The following is a 19,879-nucleotide window of genomic DNA, read 5'->3' on the forward strand; positions in this document are numbered from 1 at the left end:
TTCACAATAGCAAAGACTTGGAATTAACACAAATGTCCATCAGTGACAGACTGGATTAAGAAAATGTGGCACATATACACCATGGAATACTATGCAGCCATAAAAAAGGATGAGTTTGTGTCCTTTGTAGGGACATGGATGCAGCTGGAAACCATCATTCTCAGCAAACTATCGCAAGAACAGAAAACCAAACACCGCATGTTCTCACTCATAGGTGGGAACTGAACAATGAGATCACTTGGACTCAGGAAGGGGAACATCACACACCGGGGCCTATCATGGGGAGGGGGAAGAGGGGAGGGATGGCACTGGGAGTTATACCTGATGTAAATGACGAGTTGATGGGTGCTGACGAGTTGATGGGTGCAGCACACCAACATGGCACAAGTATAATATGTAACAAACCTGCACGTTATGCACATGTACCCTAGAATTTAAAGTATAATAATAATACTAAATAAAAATAAAACATTAAATAAATAAATAAATAAATAAATAAACACCAGGTCTAGCTGTAACTCACTCACTTTCGCTAGGACAGCACCAAGCCATCATGACCCAAACACCTCCCACCAGGCCCCACCTCCAACGTTGGAGATTATATTTCAACATGAGATTTGAAGGGGACAGATATCCAAATAGCAGATGTGCCAAAAACTTGTGTAGAGAATTATGTCGATCCTATAAATTACAGTATGTTGAAAATGTAGAGAATGGAGGTGAGGTGCAGTGGTTCATGCCTGTAATCCCAACACTTTAGGAGGCCGAGGTAGGTGGATTGCTTGAGCCCAGGAGTTCAAGAGTAGCCTGAGCAACATAGTAAAACCCATCTCTACAAAAAATACAAAACTTAGCCAGGCATGATGGCACACGCCTGTAGTCTCATCTACTCTGGAGGCTGAGGTGGCATGATCACTTGAGCCTGGGGAAGTAGAGGTTGCAGTGAGCCAGGACTGCATCACTGCACTCCAGCCTGGGTGACAGAGTGAGACCCTGCCTCAAAAAAAAAAAAAAAAAAAAAAGTAAAAAAATAAAGAAGGCATTTCTTTCTAGCTGTCATAATTAAGATAAATGAAAAATCTATTGACATGTGTTGCATACAGACTGTTTGAAAAACCAACCACATTATAGCATTGTACGTCGTGGCACAGCAATAATGTTATAGCCTAGAAAACAAACCAAACACTAAATGTACCTGGTGTATTTCATGTAGACAGCAAAGCACTATGCTGTTGATTCAAATCCTAAGTGCCATTAACCTCCTCTGCCCCAACGGCCCAACCCACAGAAAAAAAATATTATAAAATATTCCACAGATGCCCTTTGGCTACCTGAGCCCTGAAGAAGTTAGAAAGAGAATTTATAGTTGAAAGCCCAGAAATGTGACAGCCTGTAATGAATGAGGATAAGCCTCAAGGTGCCTCCCAAGCTGTCACTGCAGTGACAGTAGAAACGCAATTGTCACCACAGACATCCCTTCAGAAAGTAAAAAGTCTAGTAAGTTTCTGAATCTATTAAGCCAAGGAATATGGAGTCTTTCTGAAAAACAGGGTAAGAGTTTAATTTACCTATTATGCTGCTTCTTCTATTTTGTACTTTAAAATCAGACAGGTCGTTCAAGGAACAAGCCAGACCCCACACCTGGGGAGGATCAGCTGGGCCGTCTGCAGCTGCCAATCCTGGAATGCAGTTGAGGGTTGGTTCCTGGCCTGAGATAAGCTGCGAAGGGGTGAACTGTGTCCCTCTTCCTAATTTCCAGGCCACCCACCTCCCCAGGTGCCTACTCCAGGTGCCTTGTCTTTCCACCACTGCCATTCGCCGGCAGAGTTTCCTGCGAGGCCCCGATGCCACATTTCCTCCCCTGCCCTCTCCTCCCTTTGCCAGTCCTCTTCCTGCTCCTCTGGGACCAAGGCAGCAGCTAGTGATGGACTAACCCAGTGGTGTGATGATGACAAAAGGCAAAGGCCTGAGCTGGGTTGGACAGTCCCCTGGCCCCCAATCTATGACTTCCTGGAACCTCAGAATGTGGCTTCATGTGGAAAGAGGATCATTGCAGATGTCATCAGTTAGGCTGGGGTCCCGTGGAGTAGGGGTGCCCTCAGCCCAAGTGACTGGTGTCTGCATCAGAACAGAAGGGACACAAGCACAGACACACATGGAGGAAGGACTATATGACGAGGCACGGAGCGCGTCATGGGATGACAGAGGTGAGATGGGGGTGACGCATCGACAAGCCAGTGAACGTCAAGGCTGCTGGGAAGCAGCGAAAACTGGAGAGAAAGGAAGGACCCACCCAAGGTCCTCAGAGGCAGCGCAGCCCTGCAGACACCTTGATTTTGGGCTTCCGGCCTCCCAAACCATGAAAGGATAAATCTCTGTTGTTTGAAGCCACACAGTTTGTGGTGCTTTATTAGTCCAGCCTCAGGAGCTAACACAGAGCCTTTACAGGGCCATGTGTACCTGGCTGCTAATTGTGGCCACCTACAGATTGGTGTGGAAAATAAATTTCATTCCAAGTGATAACTCACATGGCTTTGCAGGGGCCACTTAGCTCTCTGTGTGGAGAGGGGCTCCAGGGCCCTGTCCAGCGTCAGGAAAGAAGCGTGCTGCAGGCAGCATTAGTGCTGTCTGCCATGAGCGCAGAACAGAGAGCCACAGTCTCATGGCCTGAAATGCCAGCCCCACTGGGGGCACTGCCCAGGGCCCACAGCCTCACACCAACAGTCACTCGCTCTCCTACCATGTTGAAATGTTTTCCGTTTTTCATGTTATAGGAGAAAGAGAAAATGAATACAAAATAGCACACTTAAAATTAGGAGTAATCTTTTTCAAATGTCAGTAATCTAGAAGTCTAATTTTTTATTCAATGTTTTTTGTAGAGATGGTGGTTCACCATGTTGCCTCGGCTGGTCTCAAACTCCTGGGCTCAAGTGATCCACCTGCCTCAGCCCTCCAAAGTGGCTGTGATTAGAGTTGTGAGCCACTGCACCCAGTCTTTTTTCTTTGGAATGAAATTATTAATCTTTCTACAAATATACTGAAGGTCAGCTTGTTTCTTGTTAACAGATCCTAGGCCCAGTATGGAGGTATATGTAAAAGAATGTTAGAGAAGGGTCCTGAAGAAAAAGACTGACTTATAACAGTTCAAAGACTTAAAATATAAAGTCAAAGTGGTTTCAGAAAATGTGTGGCCTGAAAAGACGCTTTGTTTGTTTGTTTTTTTGAGACAGAGTCTTGTGTGTTTCCCAGACTGGAGTGCAGTGGCATGATCTCAGCTCACTGCAACCTCCGCCTCCCGGGTTCAAGTGATTCTCCTGCCTCAGCTTCTCAAGTAGCTGGAATTACAGGAATGTGCCACCACGCCTAGCTAATTTTTGCATTTTTAGTGGAGAAGGGATTTCGCCACGTTGACCTGGCTGGTCTTGAACTCCTGGCCTCAGATGATCCACCTGCCTCAGCTTCCCAAAGTGCTGGGATTACAGGTGTGAGCCACAGCACCCTGCCTTGAAAAGATGGTTTTTATTTTATTTTTTATTTTATTTATTTATTTATTTATTTTTAGACAGTCTCGCTCTGTCCCCCAAGCTAGAGTGCATTGGCATGATCTCGGCTCACTGCAAGCTCTACCTCCCGGGTTCATGCTATTCTCCTGCCTCGGCCTCCCCAGTAGCTGGGACTATGGGCGCCCGCCACCATGCCTGGCTAATTTTTTGTGTTTTTAGTAGAGATAGGTTTTCACTGTGTTAGCCAGGATGGTCTTGATCTCCTGACCTCGTGAGCCACCTGCCTCAGCCTCCCAAAGTGCTGGGATTACAGGCGTGAGTTACCGCGCCTGGCTGTGAAAAGATGGTTTTTAAACAACAGAGTTTAGATGATGAAATCTCTGAAGAAAACAGAGAATAGGTTTGGCTTATGACATTAGCTCAGTGACCCCCGTGCCTGGCATGGTATATGGACAGCAGAAGGTTTAGCAAATAAATACCTGACTCCACATGCTAATTTGTTTAAAAAGTTTACAGATAATTGGACACCAAATGCTATTTGGGCATTAAAATATCATCTTGATAACCTGGAACTGCTCTATACTGTTTTTCCACTCCGTTTATTAAAAGGAAGATATTGAGAATCTCTTCAGCATTCTGAAAGTTGCTATTCAAGGAAGACATGAATATTGCTGCATGGGACAATGGCAATGCTTAAACAGCCCTTCCCTAATGCCAGCCCCCGTCATACCTGCTCTACATCTACTACTGTTCAGTCCTCAGGACAGCTCATCACTTTGTAATCGAGGCCATAGAGGCACTGAGAAGTCAGGTAACTCTCCCAGACCACACAGCTGGTGAGGGCAGAGCCATCCAGGGCAGCCCCTGTGCCATGCAGCCTCTCCTCAGAAGCCGTTCCTCCAGTCAGCATCTACAAAGGGTCCACTGTGTGCAAGACCCCCATCTGTCATCACACAGAGACAAAGAAGCACCAAGGAGGCTCCCCAGAGAAGGCTTTTCCCGGTCACGGTCCCTCACATTCCTCCAAACCTGAATTCTGGCCCTCCACAGCCTCCTCCCTCAATCTGATCTTCACACTCAGCAGGCTCTCACTCATCCAGTCTCTCTCTCTCCCTGTGTCAGGCAGGTACAGGGCATCATCAAACTCACACAATGGGGGCAAGCATGGTGGCTCACACCTGTCATCCCAAGTACTTGGGAGACTGAGGTGGAGGATTGGTTGAGCACAAGAGTTCAAGGCAGCACTGAGTTATAACTGCCACTGCACTCCAGCCTGGGTGACAGAGTAAGACTGTCCCAAAAAAAAAAAAAGCACCCCGAACAAGATGTGAACCGTGGTGTAGTTGGGAACAACCTGGAGTTTTGGCTGCTCTTAGGAGGAAAGTGAGTGTTTGCAAACAAATTAATTTAGCTTGTTTTAAAAGCTGAACTGCTTGTTTACTTAGACAGCTGTCTTGTCAGATGTCAAAATTCCCCTGGACATGGCTAGCATGGCTGGGATTGAAAGGAAATGTTAACCACACAAGCAAGAAGATGGCAGTGATGGCTCTGTTTGCAGGACCAAGACTGATGACTTCCTGATACGGTTTGGCCGTATCCCAACCCAAATCTCATCTTGAATTGTAATCCGCATGATCCACACATGTTGAGGGAGGAACCCAGTGGGAGGTGATTGGATCACGGGGGTGGTTTCCCCATGCGGTTCTCGTGACAGTGAGTTCTCAGGAGAGCTGATGTTTTACAAGGCAGTTTTCCCTGTTCTTACATGCTCTCTCTCACCTGCCACCATGTAAGACGGGCCTGCTTCCCCTTCCACCATAATTGTAAGATTCCTGAGGCTCTCCAGTCATGCAGAACTGTGAGTCCATTAAACCTCTTTTCTTTATAAATTTCCCCATCTCAGGTATAAATTTCCCCATCTCAGGTTTTTTTTGGTTTTGTTTTGTTTTTTATGAGATGGAGTTTCACTCTGCCACCTAGGCTGGAGTGCAGTGGGCTCACTGCTGCAGCCTCCACCTCCTGGGTTCAAGTGATTCTCCTGCCTCAGCTTCCCAGGTAGCTGGGACTACAGGTGCCTGCCACCACACCTGGCTAATTTTTTGTGTTTTAAATAGAGATGAGGTTTCACCATGTTGACCAGGCTGGTCTCGAATTCCTCACCTCAGGTGGTCTGCCCACCTCGGCCTCCCAAAGTGCTGGAATTACAGGCATGAGCCACCACGCACAGCCAAGGGTATTTCTTTATAGCAGTGTGAAAATGGCCTAATACACTTCCTTTAGCCAAAACTCCTGGAGGTTACAGTACATTTTCTGTGTGTACATGAGAAATTAGAATGGGATTTAGGGAATTTGCTAATGGGACTATTTACGAGATGTGGTCAAGATAATATGTGGATCACATTTTTCATGGACTCTTGAAACTGCCCCCAGGACACCTCCCAGGCTGTAGCTAGGTAGCTGACCCTTTATCTGCATTCAGTAATATCTGAAAGCTATCGAGAAAAACCTGAATCAGCGTTTACTTCTGAATAAGCATTTGAAAACCATTAATTTTTCTGGGAAATCAGTAGCAGCATCAGCAGATCATGCCCAGTTTTGTGAAGCACTTCCCTCCATCTGGCCTGGAAGCCACATGTTCTGCTTATACACCTGCTTGTGTGTCAGCTACACAGTGTGCATTCGTTAGAAAAAGCTAACTGCCATGGCAGAGACCCAAAATCTATAATGGCTCCACCACCATAGAAGTTTATTCGGTGCTCACATATTAGTTCTAAATAGATGCACAGCCATCCTCCATGTAGTCACTTATGAAGAGGCCCAGGCTCAGGAAAGCTCTGCTATCTTCACCTTTTCAAGTGGAAAATGTTCTTGTAACTCTTCAAGTTGAAAGTCAAGTGGCTCTCAAGGTAGCCCTGGGTGTTGAAATCAAGTCTTCAGCAAAGGGAAAGCCCGGGAGACAGCATGGGTGGGGTTTCTTAGGCCAGGTCAGGAAATGGTATCTACCCCTTTGGCATGCATTTTATTGGGTAGGAAGGACTCAGAGCCACGGGCCACTCCTATATGGCAAGGGGACCTGAGAAACAGCTCAGCCATGGAGAAACATGGATTTTGATGATCCCTTAGCAGTCTCTGCTCCATAACGAGATATGAGATGATGGATAAACCCTGAACCTTATTCCCCACTTTCAATAAAAAAATACTTTTCTGGACAATATAGGCTGTAGGAAGCCTTACAGTTAATATTTTTAAATTTCATTTTCAGGGATTTCCTAAACAAATAAAAAAGCTCACAGACAAAAATTGTGTATATTGCAGTTATCTGTATAAGGCCCTGGAGTCAGATAGCCTGGATTTGAATCTGGACTCTGTCACCTTTGTAGCTGGTTGATCTGGGCAAGATATTAATTTATCTTGGCTTCAGTCTCTTTATATGTGAATGGATACAAGAACAGTACCTGTCTCACAGAGATGGTGTGAGGGTTAAGTGAGAAGATGAGCATGGACTGTATATTACAGTGATGAGCATGGGACCTGGCACAGAGTAAGCCCTGGGAACAGGAATCAAATCACATTTCACTGAGATTCCAAATGACAATAGATACCACCTTCCAAAGTAAGGCATGAGACCACCATGCAGGACTTGCAAAAAGGAAGGTGGAGGGGAGGAATCAGGCAACTCTCAAACCCTCTTTCCCATTAAGGGAATGGGAAGGAGTTGGGTGGAGCTGGGGGAAGACGGTTGCTGCTGGGTGTCCCACTCTCCCATCCCCAAGAGAGGTGGGTTGGAGGTGCCTGATTTTAAGGCGGTGAGGGGATGAGGGGTGGGCTGCAACAGTAGCACTTGGGGACACAGGGAGCTTGTGTCTAACCCAAGCCTGAAAAACTTGACAAACCTGGCAGGCTGGCAGCTATGCCAACAGAGGCAGAAGAGGCACTGCATGGGGACAGCCACCTCCCATTGTTTCCCAGGAACCAAGCGTGGAGCCCCAGTGAGAACCAGATGTGGCCGGGAGAGGGCAAAGCGAAAGAATGTCATGGATCCCAGTCGAAGGGGCCTCAGGGAGGGTTCAGGCAAAGCAGCTAAAGAAGGCCTTCCTGGTAACAGAGGTTATGGAGCTGATGGCAATCAAATATGAACGAGATGCTTCACCCATGTTGGAGAGCTGCAACGGAGATCCCAGTGACAGGAACTTGGCACTGGGCTGGGCAAGGGGACTTCCACCAACTCACAAAAAGGCACAGGAGAACAAATTCATCTGTCCAACCTGCCACGAGCAGAAAGGTGCTACCGATCTTTCTGTTTAATTCAGAGTCTTCCAACAACTGTTCACGGAGCACCTCCTACTACCAGGCCTCCTCTAGGGGCCCGGGACACATCAGTGAACAAACCGGAGGCCCCGCCGCGGCAGAGCTTTTGTATCAGTGGGAGAAGACAGTAAACAATGAGCATGGCAAATGAGCAAGCCGTAAGGCATGTTAGAAAGTGATGTTCCAACGAGAAAAGGCAGCTGTTAACATGAGCAGCTGGGGCTGCCATTTTAATCACGGAAAATCAACTTTCTGGTTTCTCTTCCTTGCTCTTCCTGCCCTGGATTCCAAACACCAGAGGTAGCTGACTGGGGAGGAGCCCTAGAACCAAGCATAGAGATAGAGGGTGAAGCCCACCCCACACCCCTGCCATTCCCACCATCATCACAGCGGGCAGCTCCTAGCCTGAGGCAGTCAGAGCTGCAGGAAGGGAGGAAGTGTAAGGAGGAGTCAAGCTTTGATGTTACATTGACCTGAGCATATTAAGTATCGCATAGAACCTGATCAATGAAAAGTAACCAGAAAAGCTCTGAAAATGACCAGGAAAGGTTCTAGTGCTTTCTCCTTGAGCAGGGGACAGAGGTAAGGCCACAGAGGAATTTGAGGGACATAAGAGACAAAAATGCCGCTGCTGTTTATATACCAGGCCAGGATTGCCAAATGTTGAAATAGCCACACACTCATTAATGACAGCTGATTTTTAATGGAATGATCATAGAACACTATGGAATCACTTCTTAGTACTGTATACCACAGTGTGTGTTAAAAATACTGAAGTTTCCCTGTGAGGCAAAAACTTCAGGAGCTTAAAATGAGGTCCAGATATCTAAAAATATGGAGCGCCTTGTTTTTAAAAATTGAAATGTTGGCCTTCAGAAAGAATTATATTTACTCAAGACGGAAAAAAGAGAAATACCTGCATATTAATTTCCTAGGACTCTATAGCAAAGCACCACTAACTGGGTGGCTTATACAATAGCAGTTTATTCTTGCTCAGTTCCGAAAGTCAGAAGTCCAAAATCAAGATGCCCACAGAGCCACACTCCCTCTGACACCTGCAGGGCAGAATCCCTGCCTCTGCCTGGCATCTGGTGGTGCGCCTCCATCCTGGACATTCCTTGACTTGTGGCTGCAGCACTTCCATCTCAGCCTGTGTTTCCCATGGCTGTCTCCCCACATGTGCCTGTGTGTCCTCTTCTCTTCCTATGAGGACGCCTGTCACATTGGATGAAGACCCACCTAAGTCTAGTGCGACCTCATCTTCAATCATTACATCTGCAATGATGCTGTCTTAATAAGGCCTCATTCTGAGGTACTGGGGACTAGGACTTCAACATATTTTTTGGTGGGATTTAATTCAACCCATAAAAACCTACTAAGTCACTTTTTAAAGAAAATATACTTCTTATTAGGACACCATAAGAAAAGAGAATTCTAGGCCCATGCCACTGATGAACATAGATCCTTAAGTTCTCAAACAAACAAACAAAAACCATGAAAGTGTGGCGGGTTGTTCCTGCATTGCTGTAAAGAAATACCTGAGACTGGGGAATACAGTGAAAAGAGGTTTAATTGACTTACAGTCCTGCAGGCTGTATATGCATGGCACGTCTGCTTGGTTCTGGGAAGCCTCAGGGGGCTTTTACTCTAGGCAGAAGGAGAAGCAAGAGCCGGCACATCACATGGCAGGAACAGGAGCAAGAGAGAAATGGGCCCAGGTGCAGTGACTCACGCCTGTAATCACAGCACTTGGGAGGCCAGGCTGGCAGATCACCTGAAGTCTGGAGTTCAAGACCAGCCTGGCCAACATGGTGAAACCTCGTCTGTACTAAAAATATAAAAATTAGGCCTGTATAAAAATTAGGCCGGGCACGGTGGCTCACACCTGCAATCCCAGCATTTTGGGAGGCCGAGGCGGGTGGATCACGAGGTCAGGAGATCAAGACCATCCTGGCTAACACGGCGAAACCCCATCTCTACTAAAAATGAAACACAAAAAAATTAGCTGGACATGGTGGTGGGCACCTGTAGTCCCAGCTACTTGAGAGGCTGAGGCAGGAGAATGGAGTGAACCCGGGAGGCAGAGCTTGCAGTGAGCCGAGATTGCACCACTGCACTCCAGCCTGGGTGACAGAGCGAGACTCTGTCTCAAAAAAAAAAAAAAAAATTAGCTGGGCATGGTGGTGGTGTGCACCTATAATCCCAGCTACTCGGGAGGCTGAGGCAGGAGAATCACTTGAACCCAGGAGGCGGAGGTTGCAGTGAGCTGAGATTGCGCCACTGCACTCCAGCCTGGGGACAAGAGAGAAACTTCATCTCAAAAAAAAAAAAAAAAGGAGAGAAATGGGTAGCAGAGGAAGGTGTCGCACACTTTTAACCAATCAGATCTCATGAGAACTCACTCACTGTCATGAGGACAGCACCAAGAGGATGGTGCTAAACTATTCGTGAGAAATCCACCCCCATGATCCAATCACCTCCAGGTCCCACCTCCAACATCGTGGATTACATTTCAACTGAGATTTGGGAGGGACACGTATCCAAACCATATCACAGACCAAATTCAACAGCATATGAAACAGCACGATCAGGTGGGATTTATCCCAGGCATGCAAGGATGTTTCAACAAATGCATATCTATTAATGTGATCACCACATTAACAGAATGAAGGACAAAATCTATAGGATCATCTTAATAGATGTAGAAAACGCATTTGACAAAATTCAACATCCTTTCCTGATAAAAACTCTCCACAAATTAGGTATAGAAGGAATGTGCCTCAACACAATAAAGTCCATATATGAGAAGCCCACAACTAGCTGTGAAAAGTTGAAAGCTTTTCTTCTACGACCAGAAACAAGACAAGAATGGTGATAAGGTTTGGCTCTATGTCCCCACCCAAATCTCACTTCGAATTGCAATCCCCATAGACAGAGGAGGAAACTGGTAGGAGGTGATTAGATCATGGGGGCAGATTTTCCCCTTGCTGTTCTCAATATAGTGAGTGGGTTCTCACGAGATCTGATGGTTTAAGATGCGGCACTTCCCCCTTCTCTCTCTCTTTCTCCTGCTGCCATGCAAGGCGCGCCTTGCTTCGCCTTTGCCTTCCAGCATGATTGTAAGTTTCCAGAGGCCTCTCCAGTCATGTGGAACTGTGAGTCAATTAAACCTCTTTTCTTTATAAGTTACCCAGCCTCAGGTAGTTCTTTATAGCAGTGTGAAAACAGACTGATACAGATGCCCACTCTCGCCACTTCTAATCAACACGGTGCTGGAAGTCTGAGCCAGAGTGGTTAGGCAAGAGAAAGTAACAAAAGGCATTAAAATTGGAAAGGGAGAAGTTAAATTGTCTCTGTCTGTAGATGACATGATAATATATATAGAAAACTCTAAAGGCTCCATCAAAAAACTGTTAGAAATAATAAACAAGGCCAGAAGCAGTGGCCCATGCCTGTAATCCCATCACTTTGGGAGGTGAAGGTGGGCAGGCCACTTGAGGTCAGGAGTTTGAGACCAGCCTGGGCAACATGGAGAAACCCCATCTCTACCAAAAATTCAAAAAGTTAGCTGGGCGTGGTGGTGTGCACCTGTGGTGCCAGCTACTCAGGAAGCTGAGGTGGGAGGATCACTTGAGCCTGGGAGGAAGAGGTTGCAGTGAGTCGAATTCATGCCACTGTACTTCAGCCTGAGTGACAGAGTGAGACCCCCATCTCAAAAAAAAGAGAAAGAAAGAAAGAAAGAAGGAGGAAGGAAGGAAGGAAGGAAGGAAGGAAGGAAGGAAGGAAGGGAGGAAGGAAGGAAGGAAGGGAGGGAAATAATAAGTCAGTGAAGTTGCGGAAATCAACACATGATGCAGAATCAACATATGAAAATCAGTGACATTTCTATACACTATGAACTATTCCAAAATGAAATCAAGAGAACAATTCCATTTACAATAGCATCAGACATTATTTAGAAATTGGGGTAGGCGCGGTGGCTCACTCCTGTCATCCCAGCACTTTGGGAGGCTGAGGCAGGCGGATCATGAGGTCAGGAGATCGAGACCAACCTGGCTAACACAGTGAAACCCCATCTTTACTAAAAAAATACAAAAAAATTAGCCTGGCATGGTGGCAGGCACCTGTAGTCCCAGCTATTTGGGATGCTGAGGCAGGAGAATGGCGTGAACCCGAGAGGTGGAGCCTGCAGTGAGCTGAGATTGCGCCACTGCACTCCAGCCTGGGTGACAGAGCAAGACTCTGCCTCAAAAAAAAAAAAAAAATTATTTAGAAATAAATTTACCCAAGGAGATGAAAGATCTGTTCACTAAATACTATAAAATATTGATGAAAGAAATTGAAGACCAGCCATGGTGGCTCGTGTCTGTAATTCCAGCACTTTGGGAGGACAAGGCAGCAGGATTGCTTCAGCCTAGGAGTTCAAGACCAGCCCAAGGAACATAGTGAAATCCTGTCTTTACAAAAAAAGAAATAAAGATAACAAATTAGCCATGTGTGGTGGTGTGCACCTGAGGTTTAAGCTACTCAGAAGGCTGAGGCAGGAGGATTGCTTGAGCCCAGGAGTTCAGAGTTACAGTGAGCTATGATCATGTCACTGCACTCCAGCCTAGGCAGCATAGTGAGACCTTATCTCAAAAGGAATTAAGGAGAGAAGGAAGGAAGGAGGGAGGGAAGGAAGGAAGGGAGGGAGGGAGGGAGGGAAGGAAAAGGAAAATTGAAGAATACACAAATAAATGGGAAGATAATCTGTGCTAATGGATTAGAAGAATTTATATTGTTAAAATGCCCATACCACACAAAGCAATCCACAGAAGTAGTGCAATCCCCGTGAAAATTCCAGTGACATCTTTCACAGAAATAGAAAAAAAATCCTAAAATTTATATGGAACCACAAAAGACCCTGAAAAACCAGAAATATCTTTATTAGAAAGAACCATGCTGAAGGCATCACATTACCTGATCTCAAAATCTACTACACAGCTATAGTAATCAAAACAGCATGGTAGTGGCATGAAAAAGATACATAGACCAATGGAAGAGGAAGCTCAGAAATAAATCCATGTGTTTATGTTCAGCTGATCTTCAACAAGGGTCCCAAGAATACACAATAGTGAAAGGACAGTTTCTTCAATAAATGGTGTTGGGAAAACTAGATGTCCACATGCAGAAGAATGTAATTAAACCCTTATTCACACCATATACAAAAACCAAATCCAAATGAATTAAAGACTTAAATATAAGACCTGAAATTCTAAAACTACTAGAAGAAAACATAGGGGGAAAGCTCCATGACATTGGTTTGGGTAACAATATTTTGTCTGTGACCCCAAAAGCACAGGCAACAAAAGCAACAATAGACAAATGGGACTGCATCAAACTGAAAAGCTTCTGCACAGCAAAGGAAACAACCAACAGAGTGAAAAGAAAATCTACAGGAAGGGAGAAAATATTTGCAAGTCATACATTTAATATCCAAAATATATAAGGGACTCAAACAACATAATAGCAAGAAGACAACCTGATTTTTAAAATGAGCAAAAGTGATTCCCAAAGGCTGGGAAGTGTAGTGAGGGTGATGGAGGTGGGAGCACTCGGAGGTAGTTACTGGGTACAAACACTATAGTTAGGTAGAATGAATAAGGTCTAGTATTTGAGAGCACAATAGGGTGACCACAGTCAACAATAATGTACTGTACATTTAAAAATAACAGAAAGTGGCCTGGCACGGTGGCTCACACCTATAACCCCAGCACTTTGGGAGGCCAAAGTGGGCGGATCATGAGGTCAGGAAATCGAGACCATCCTGGCTAACATGGTGAAACTCCGTCTCTACTGAAAATACAAAAATTAGCCCAGCATAGTGGCAGGCACTTGTAGTCTCAGCTACTCAGGAGGCTGAGGCAGGAGAATGGTGTGAACCCAGGAGGCGGAGCTTGCAGTAAGCCTACCACTGCACTCCAAACTGGGCAACAGAGTGAGACTCCATCTCAAACAAAATAATAAAAATCAAAGTAACAGGAAGAAGGCCAGGCACAGTGGCTCATGCCCATAATCTCAGCACTTTGGGAGGCCAAGACGGGAATGGATCACTTGAGGTCAGGAGTTCAAGACCACCCAGGCCAACATGGTGAAACCCTGTCTCTACTAAAAATACAAAAATTAGCCAGGTGCAGTGGCATGGGCCTGTAATCCCAACTACTCAGGAGGCTGAGGCAGCAGGAGAATCACTTAAAACCATGCATTTGACAACATTCAATGGGCGGAGGTTGTGATGAGCCGAGATCGCACCACTACACTCCAGGTTGGGTGACGGAGCGAGACTCCATCTCGAAAAATAAATAAATAAAACAGAGTATAATCGGAAGGTTTATAACATAAAGAAATGATCAGTGCTTGAGGGGATAGATAGCCCATTTTTGCTAATGTCATTATTATGCATTGTACACCCGTACTAAAGTATCTCATGTACCCTATAGATATACCTACTGTGTACCCATAAAAATAAACAGTTAAAATTTTAAAAATTAGCAAAGGACTTAGACTTTTCTCAAAAGAAGACACACGAAGAACCAATAGATATATGAAAAGATGTTCAACGTCACTACTCATCAGGGCAATGCAAATCAAAACCACATGAGATGACACCCCACACCTGCTAGCATGAAAATACAAAATGTAGCAAGAGTTGGCAAGGGATGTGGAGGAAAAGAAATGTTAATTAGTACAGCCATGATGGAAGGCAGTATGGAGGTTCTTCAAAAAACTATAAACAGAACTACCATATGATCCTCTTCAGGTATACATCCAAGGAAATGAAATCAGTATATTGAAGAAATATCTACACTCCCACACCTAACTGTACATCAAAGATGAATGGATAAAGAAATGTGACTTATACACAATGGAACACTATTCAGCCTTAGAAAGGAAGCAAATCCTGTCATTTGTGTTAACATGGATGAACCTGGAGGACATTATGCTAAGTAGAATAAGCCAGGCACAGAAAGAAAATTAGTTCATGATCTCATTTATACGTGGAATCTAAAAAAGTCGAACTCAGGCCAGGCACAGTGGCTCATACCTCTAATCCCAGCATCTTGGGAGGCCGAGGCAGGCAGATCACTTGTAACCAGGAGTCTGAGACTAGCCTGGCCAACATGGCAAAACCCTGTCTCTGCTAAAAATACAAAAAGTTAGCTGGGCATGGTGGCAGACACCTGTAGCCCCAGCTACTCAGGAGGCTGAGGCAGGAGAATCGCTTGACCCCCAGAGGTGGAGGTTGCAGTGAGCTGAGATCATCCACTCTGTGTGACAGAGCAAGACTCTGTCTCAAAAAACAAAACAAAACAAAAAAAAAACAAAAAAACAAAAAACGTTGAACTCAGAAATGGAGAATAGAAGAATAGAATGGTGGTTACCAGGGTTGCACAGGGGCAAGGTCTGGGGAGATGTTAGTCAAAGGATACAAAATCTCAATTAGACAGGAAGAGTCAGTTCAAGAGACCTATTACATAATCACCGTGACTATAGTTAGTAACAGTAATGATGTAATGTATTCTTGAAAATCTCTGAGAGTGTCTAAACCACCAAAAAGAAAAAAAAAAAAGTATATGAGGTAATGGATATGTTAATTAGCTTGATGTAGCCCTTCACAATGTGTACAAATTTCAAAACATCATGTTGTAGACCATAAATACTTGCAATTTTTGTCAATTAAAAATTATCTTAATTTTATAAAGATCACACATTTAGCCAAAGACTCCAATAGAACATACTTGCAGAAATATTACACTTTTGTGACTCAGTTCTCAAAGCATGTAGCTGAGTTGCTGCTGCCTTAGCCAGATATTTACACTGTATTCATTTAGAAGAAAAGTAGCAATAGGGAGTAGACTTCTCCCCAGAGGTTTCCAAAGCATTCACTGAAATCTGAGGGCCTCCCAGTGCTCACACCAGCACTCTTCCACCTGTGGTCCCAGCTGGCTCTGGCCCGCCCATCCAACAGTTTGCAAAAAATCCTTAAATCACAGAAGAGATTCACTTCACTCCCTGTGAGAACAGTAACATTCTGATCACTTAACAACGGATGTGTCCAGTTGTTCCCACTTTCTCCTAGGAGCTCTCTCATCCACTGAATGGTTCCCTAACTTCACTGACAGTATTACATGAAATCACTCTGCTCAGAACCCCAGAGCCTCCACCAACAATGTAAGTCTCTTTAAAGTATCCAAACTCAACAGTGTCTCCTTGGTGACACAGGAGATTCTGCTTTGGTGAAGCTCTGCCAGGACTGGCTACATAATTTGGGGAGGGTACACAGTGCAAAATGACCCTCGCTGGGAAAGTATCAGTGAGTTCAAGACAGCATCAGCAGACCGTTCCACACAGGCCCGAGAGGCTGGCCCTGAGCTCTACCCTCCCGCTCCCTGCACTGACTGTCCCTTGCTCCTGAAGAGCTTCCTGAGTGATACAGCCTCTTGGTAGAAGTGTTAGCATGTGCTTCATTGTGAAACTATATTTACTCACGTGCGGTTTGTCACTTTCTTTTGATTCCAGGCACATAGGTTCTGAGCAGAGAATCTAGACTCTGGCCTCCTCTAAACTTGCACCAGGCACCAGTTGCCTGGCAGCCCCTTGTCTATGCCAGCACTGCCTTCCCCAGGCTGGGCTGCAAGGCCCCCAGGCAGGGAATGAAGCAGACGCATGCGCCTGTTAAACACAGGCACATTCTGCACTTCCACCAAGAACTATTCAGATCCCACGCTGCCAGCTTTCCAGGTTTCAAGTAAGAATTCAGATGTTTATGTGAAAAAATTTTAAAATGTTGACAACTAAATATAATTTTTCAAAGAGACTGTGCAAGCAAAACAATGGATGGGTGTGAGTTCTATATAGTCGTGAGCTGCAGTTTACCCTCCACAGCACCTATGCTGTCTCCAGGTGTCATTCCCGGCAGCCTGCCCACGAGGACATCCACGTGCAGGGGAGGGAAATGTCCCTTTACCCTCTCAGGGCTTCCAGCTGGGACTGACGTAAGACAGATTAGCTGGAGGAAAGCACGCAAATTTTGACTTGTGTGCACGTGGGAGCCCTCACAAGAAAGATGAAGACCCAAAGAAGCAACTAGGCCTACGTGCTTATATATTACATTGGACAAAGAACAGCAATTGCAGAAAAGTAACTGAAATGTATGGGAGACTAAAGGACAGTAAGGGTTATTTTAACAAGGTCTGTTTGTACTGATTTCTCTCAGCCTCAACTTCCGTTCTCTGATGAAAAGAATGTTTCTTTTTGCTGGTACAAGATGGTCACTTTTTTTTTTTTTTTTGAGATGGAGTTTCACTCTTGTCACCCAGCCTGGAGTGCAGTGGTGCGATCTGAGCTCACTGCAACTTCTGCCTCCCAGATTCAAGCAATTCTCCTGCCTCAGCCTCCAGAGTTGCTGGGATTACAGGCACCCACCACCACGCCCAGCTAACTTTTTGTATTTTTAGTAGAGATGGGGTTTCACCATGTTGGCCAGGCTGGGCTTGAACTCCTGATCTCAGGTGATCCACCTGCCTTGGCCTCCCAAAGTGCCGGGATTACAGGTGTGAGCCACCATACCCGGCCAATGGTCACATTTTATATGGGTATTTTATCTCCTGCTTCTGAAAACAAACAAACAAACAAAAAAGATCAGCGTACTCTTCCCACACATGCTTTTTTTTTTTTATTTTTTGAGATGGAGTCTCACTTTGTCACTCAGGCTGAAGGGCAGTGGTGCGATCTCAGCTGACTGCAAGCTCTGCCTCCAGGGTTCACACCATTCTCCTGCCTCAGTCTCCTGAGGACTACAGGCACCCGCCACCACGCCCAGCTAATTTTTTTGTATTTTTAGTAGAGAAGGGGTTTCACCATGTTAGCCAGGATGGTCTTGACCTCCTGACCTCGTGATCCGCCCACCTCGGCCTCCCAAAGTGCTGGGATTACAGGCGTGAGCCACCATGCCCAGCCCCGCACCTGCTTTTTTCCAGTGTTTTTAGCGTAAAATAATTAATTGTGAGTGAATAGCAACATATTTTGGGGTGGCGCATCCTGAACTCCTACCCCTGCCACGAGGCTGAGCTTCCTCCCCTGTAGGCCCTACTGGGTTTCACGGGTGCATGGAGCCACTGTTAGGATGTGTGACCCTCAAGAGTGGCAGAGGTCTTGGGGGTGTGGCGGTCCCTCTGATTGCCACGTGGGTAGGGAGGGTCTCAGCAGATGACACCTGGAGGAGGTGAGAAGGCGGAGCGTGGAGGGTCTTGACGGGGTGGAGGGAAGCTGGCCCCTGATGCAGCCAGGTGTCCTGGGTAGTTGGGCGCCAGTGGTGAGAAGGGGGTGGTTGGTGGAACAAGGGTGGTGAGAACAGTAGACCAGAGACCCTAGAAAGGATGTGCTGGGAGAGAGGCCTCAATGAAAAGAGACCAGTAAAGACAAGGCCACCCACTCGCAGTTCCACCCAAGACTTCCCCTTGACATCCAGGTCTCAGTGGAGAACTCGTCACGTTATGGCCTTTGGGGCCCCTGGAGAACAACAGCACTCCCCCCAGATGCTCCCGGTGGCTCCTGGTTGTGACTCAGAGCCGCCTTGGGGGGCAGCCCCCAGTATCCTCAAGGGAAGAAGCACAAAGCGGTTTCCTGCCCCGGCAGCCCCATGGGGTTCGCCTCCCAAAGGAGTTTGTGGGATTGGCCTCCTGGGAGCCTGAGAGGAGCAAACACTTGTAGAATTTGTTCATTCCTCTCATTGTAAGTTTCTGTTTGATGAATTCCATGTTCCCAGGAAATGCCCTCAGCACTTTCAATAACATAATAGTTCTTGTTGAGGTAGGGGGTGGGGGTGAGGGACAACTTTGTAAAGCCCCTGATTGACACCATGAATGGGGAAGGCAGTTGGCACCATTCCTTCCCAGAACTGTGCTGTTACCCAGGGTCAGTCTGAGCGGGCCAGCCCTGGGGGCTCAGGGAAGCAAGGCAGGAGCTGGGGGAACACACAGCTGACCCTGCCCGGCCCAGGGGCTGAACTCTAGCCTGATTTTGTGGATAGGATGTTAGGCCAGAGAAGTCCAGGCCCAGGCAGGCCTGGTGTTGACTGTGACCCTCAGAGAGGACCTGAGCTTCCAAGGAGGCTCAAAGGACTGGCATCTTCTTGTGTCCCTTAGCCCCTAGGATTCAGAGAAGTGACCAGGATTTCTTCAGAGCACCTGAGGCCAATGGCAATGGACACCTAGCCACATTTAACCTGTTCACACAAAGTGAGCATCAGTAGAGTAACCCTAGGAGACTTCGGGTGGACAGTGACAAGTGTTGGACATGTCCTTATAACTGGAATTATTGATAATATCTTTTGAAAACTCTATCTGTGCAACAAGGAGCCAGGTGAAAATCTGGCAGCTGCAGTACCTTGCAGATTCAATCAAAGTAGATTAAGTATATCTTCTTGCCTAAATAACCCAGTGTGGTTTTGAACGCTGCATCCGTTAACCATGTAGATTTTTCACTTTCATCCTCTCTAAATTGTATATCTTCATAGCAAATGATTTCCATTTGAGATGATTTGTGTTCTTCAACTTTACAGGAAAGATGTGCAGTAGTTCCCCTGTTTCAAAGTTTCACTTTCCATGCTTTTAGTTACCCACTGTCAGCTACAATCCAAAAACATGACCTATGATAGACGGCTTTGAGAGAAAGAAAGAGGCCACATTCACATAACTTTTTTTTTTTTCTCCAGGCTGGAGTGCAGTGGCGCAACCTCGTCTCACTGCAAGGTCTGCCTCCCAGTTTCACCCCGTTCTCCAACCTCAGCTTCCCGAGTAGGTGGGACTACAGGCGCCCGCCACCACGCCCGGCTAATTTTGTTTTTGTATTTTTAGTAGAGGAGGGGTTTCACCATGTTAGCCAGGATGGTCTCAGTCTCCTGACCTGATGATCCACCCACCTCAGCCTCCCAAAGTGCTGGGATTACAGGCATGAGCCACCGCACCCGGCCTACATAACTTTTATTACAGCATATTATCGTTGTTCTATTTTATTATTAGTTGTGG

This window comes from Trachypithecus francoisi, unplaced genomic scaffold (assembly GCF_009764315.1).
Source record: "Trachypithecus francoisi isolate TF-2019V2 unplaced genomic scaffold, Tfra_2.0 Lachesis_group15, whole genome shotgun sequence".
Lineage (NCBI taxonomy): Eukaryota > Metazoa > Chordata > Mammalia > Primates > Cercopithecidae > Trachypithecus > Trachypithecus francoisi.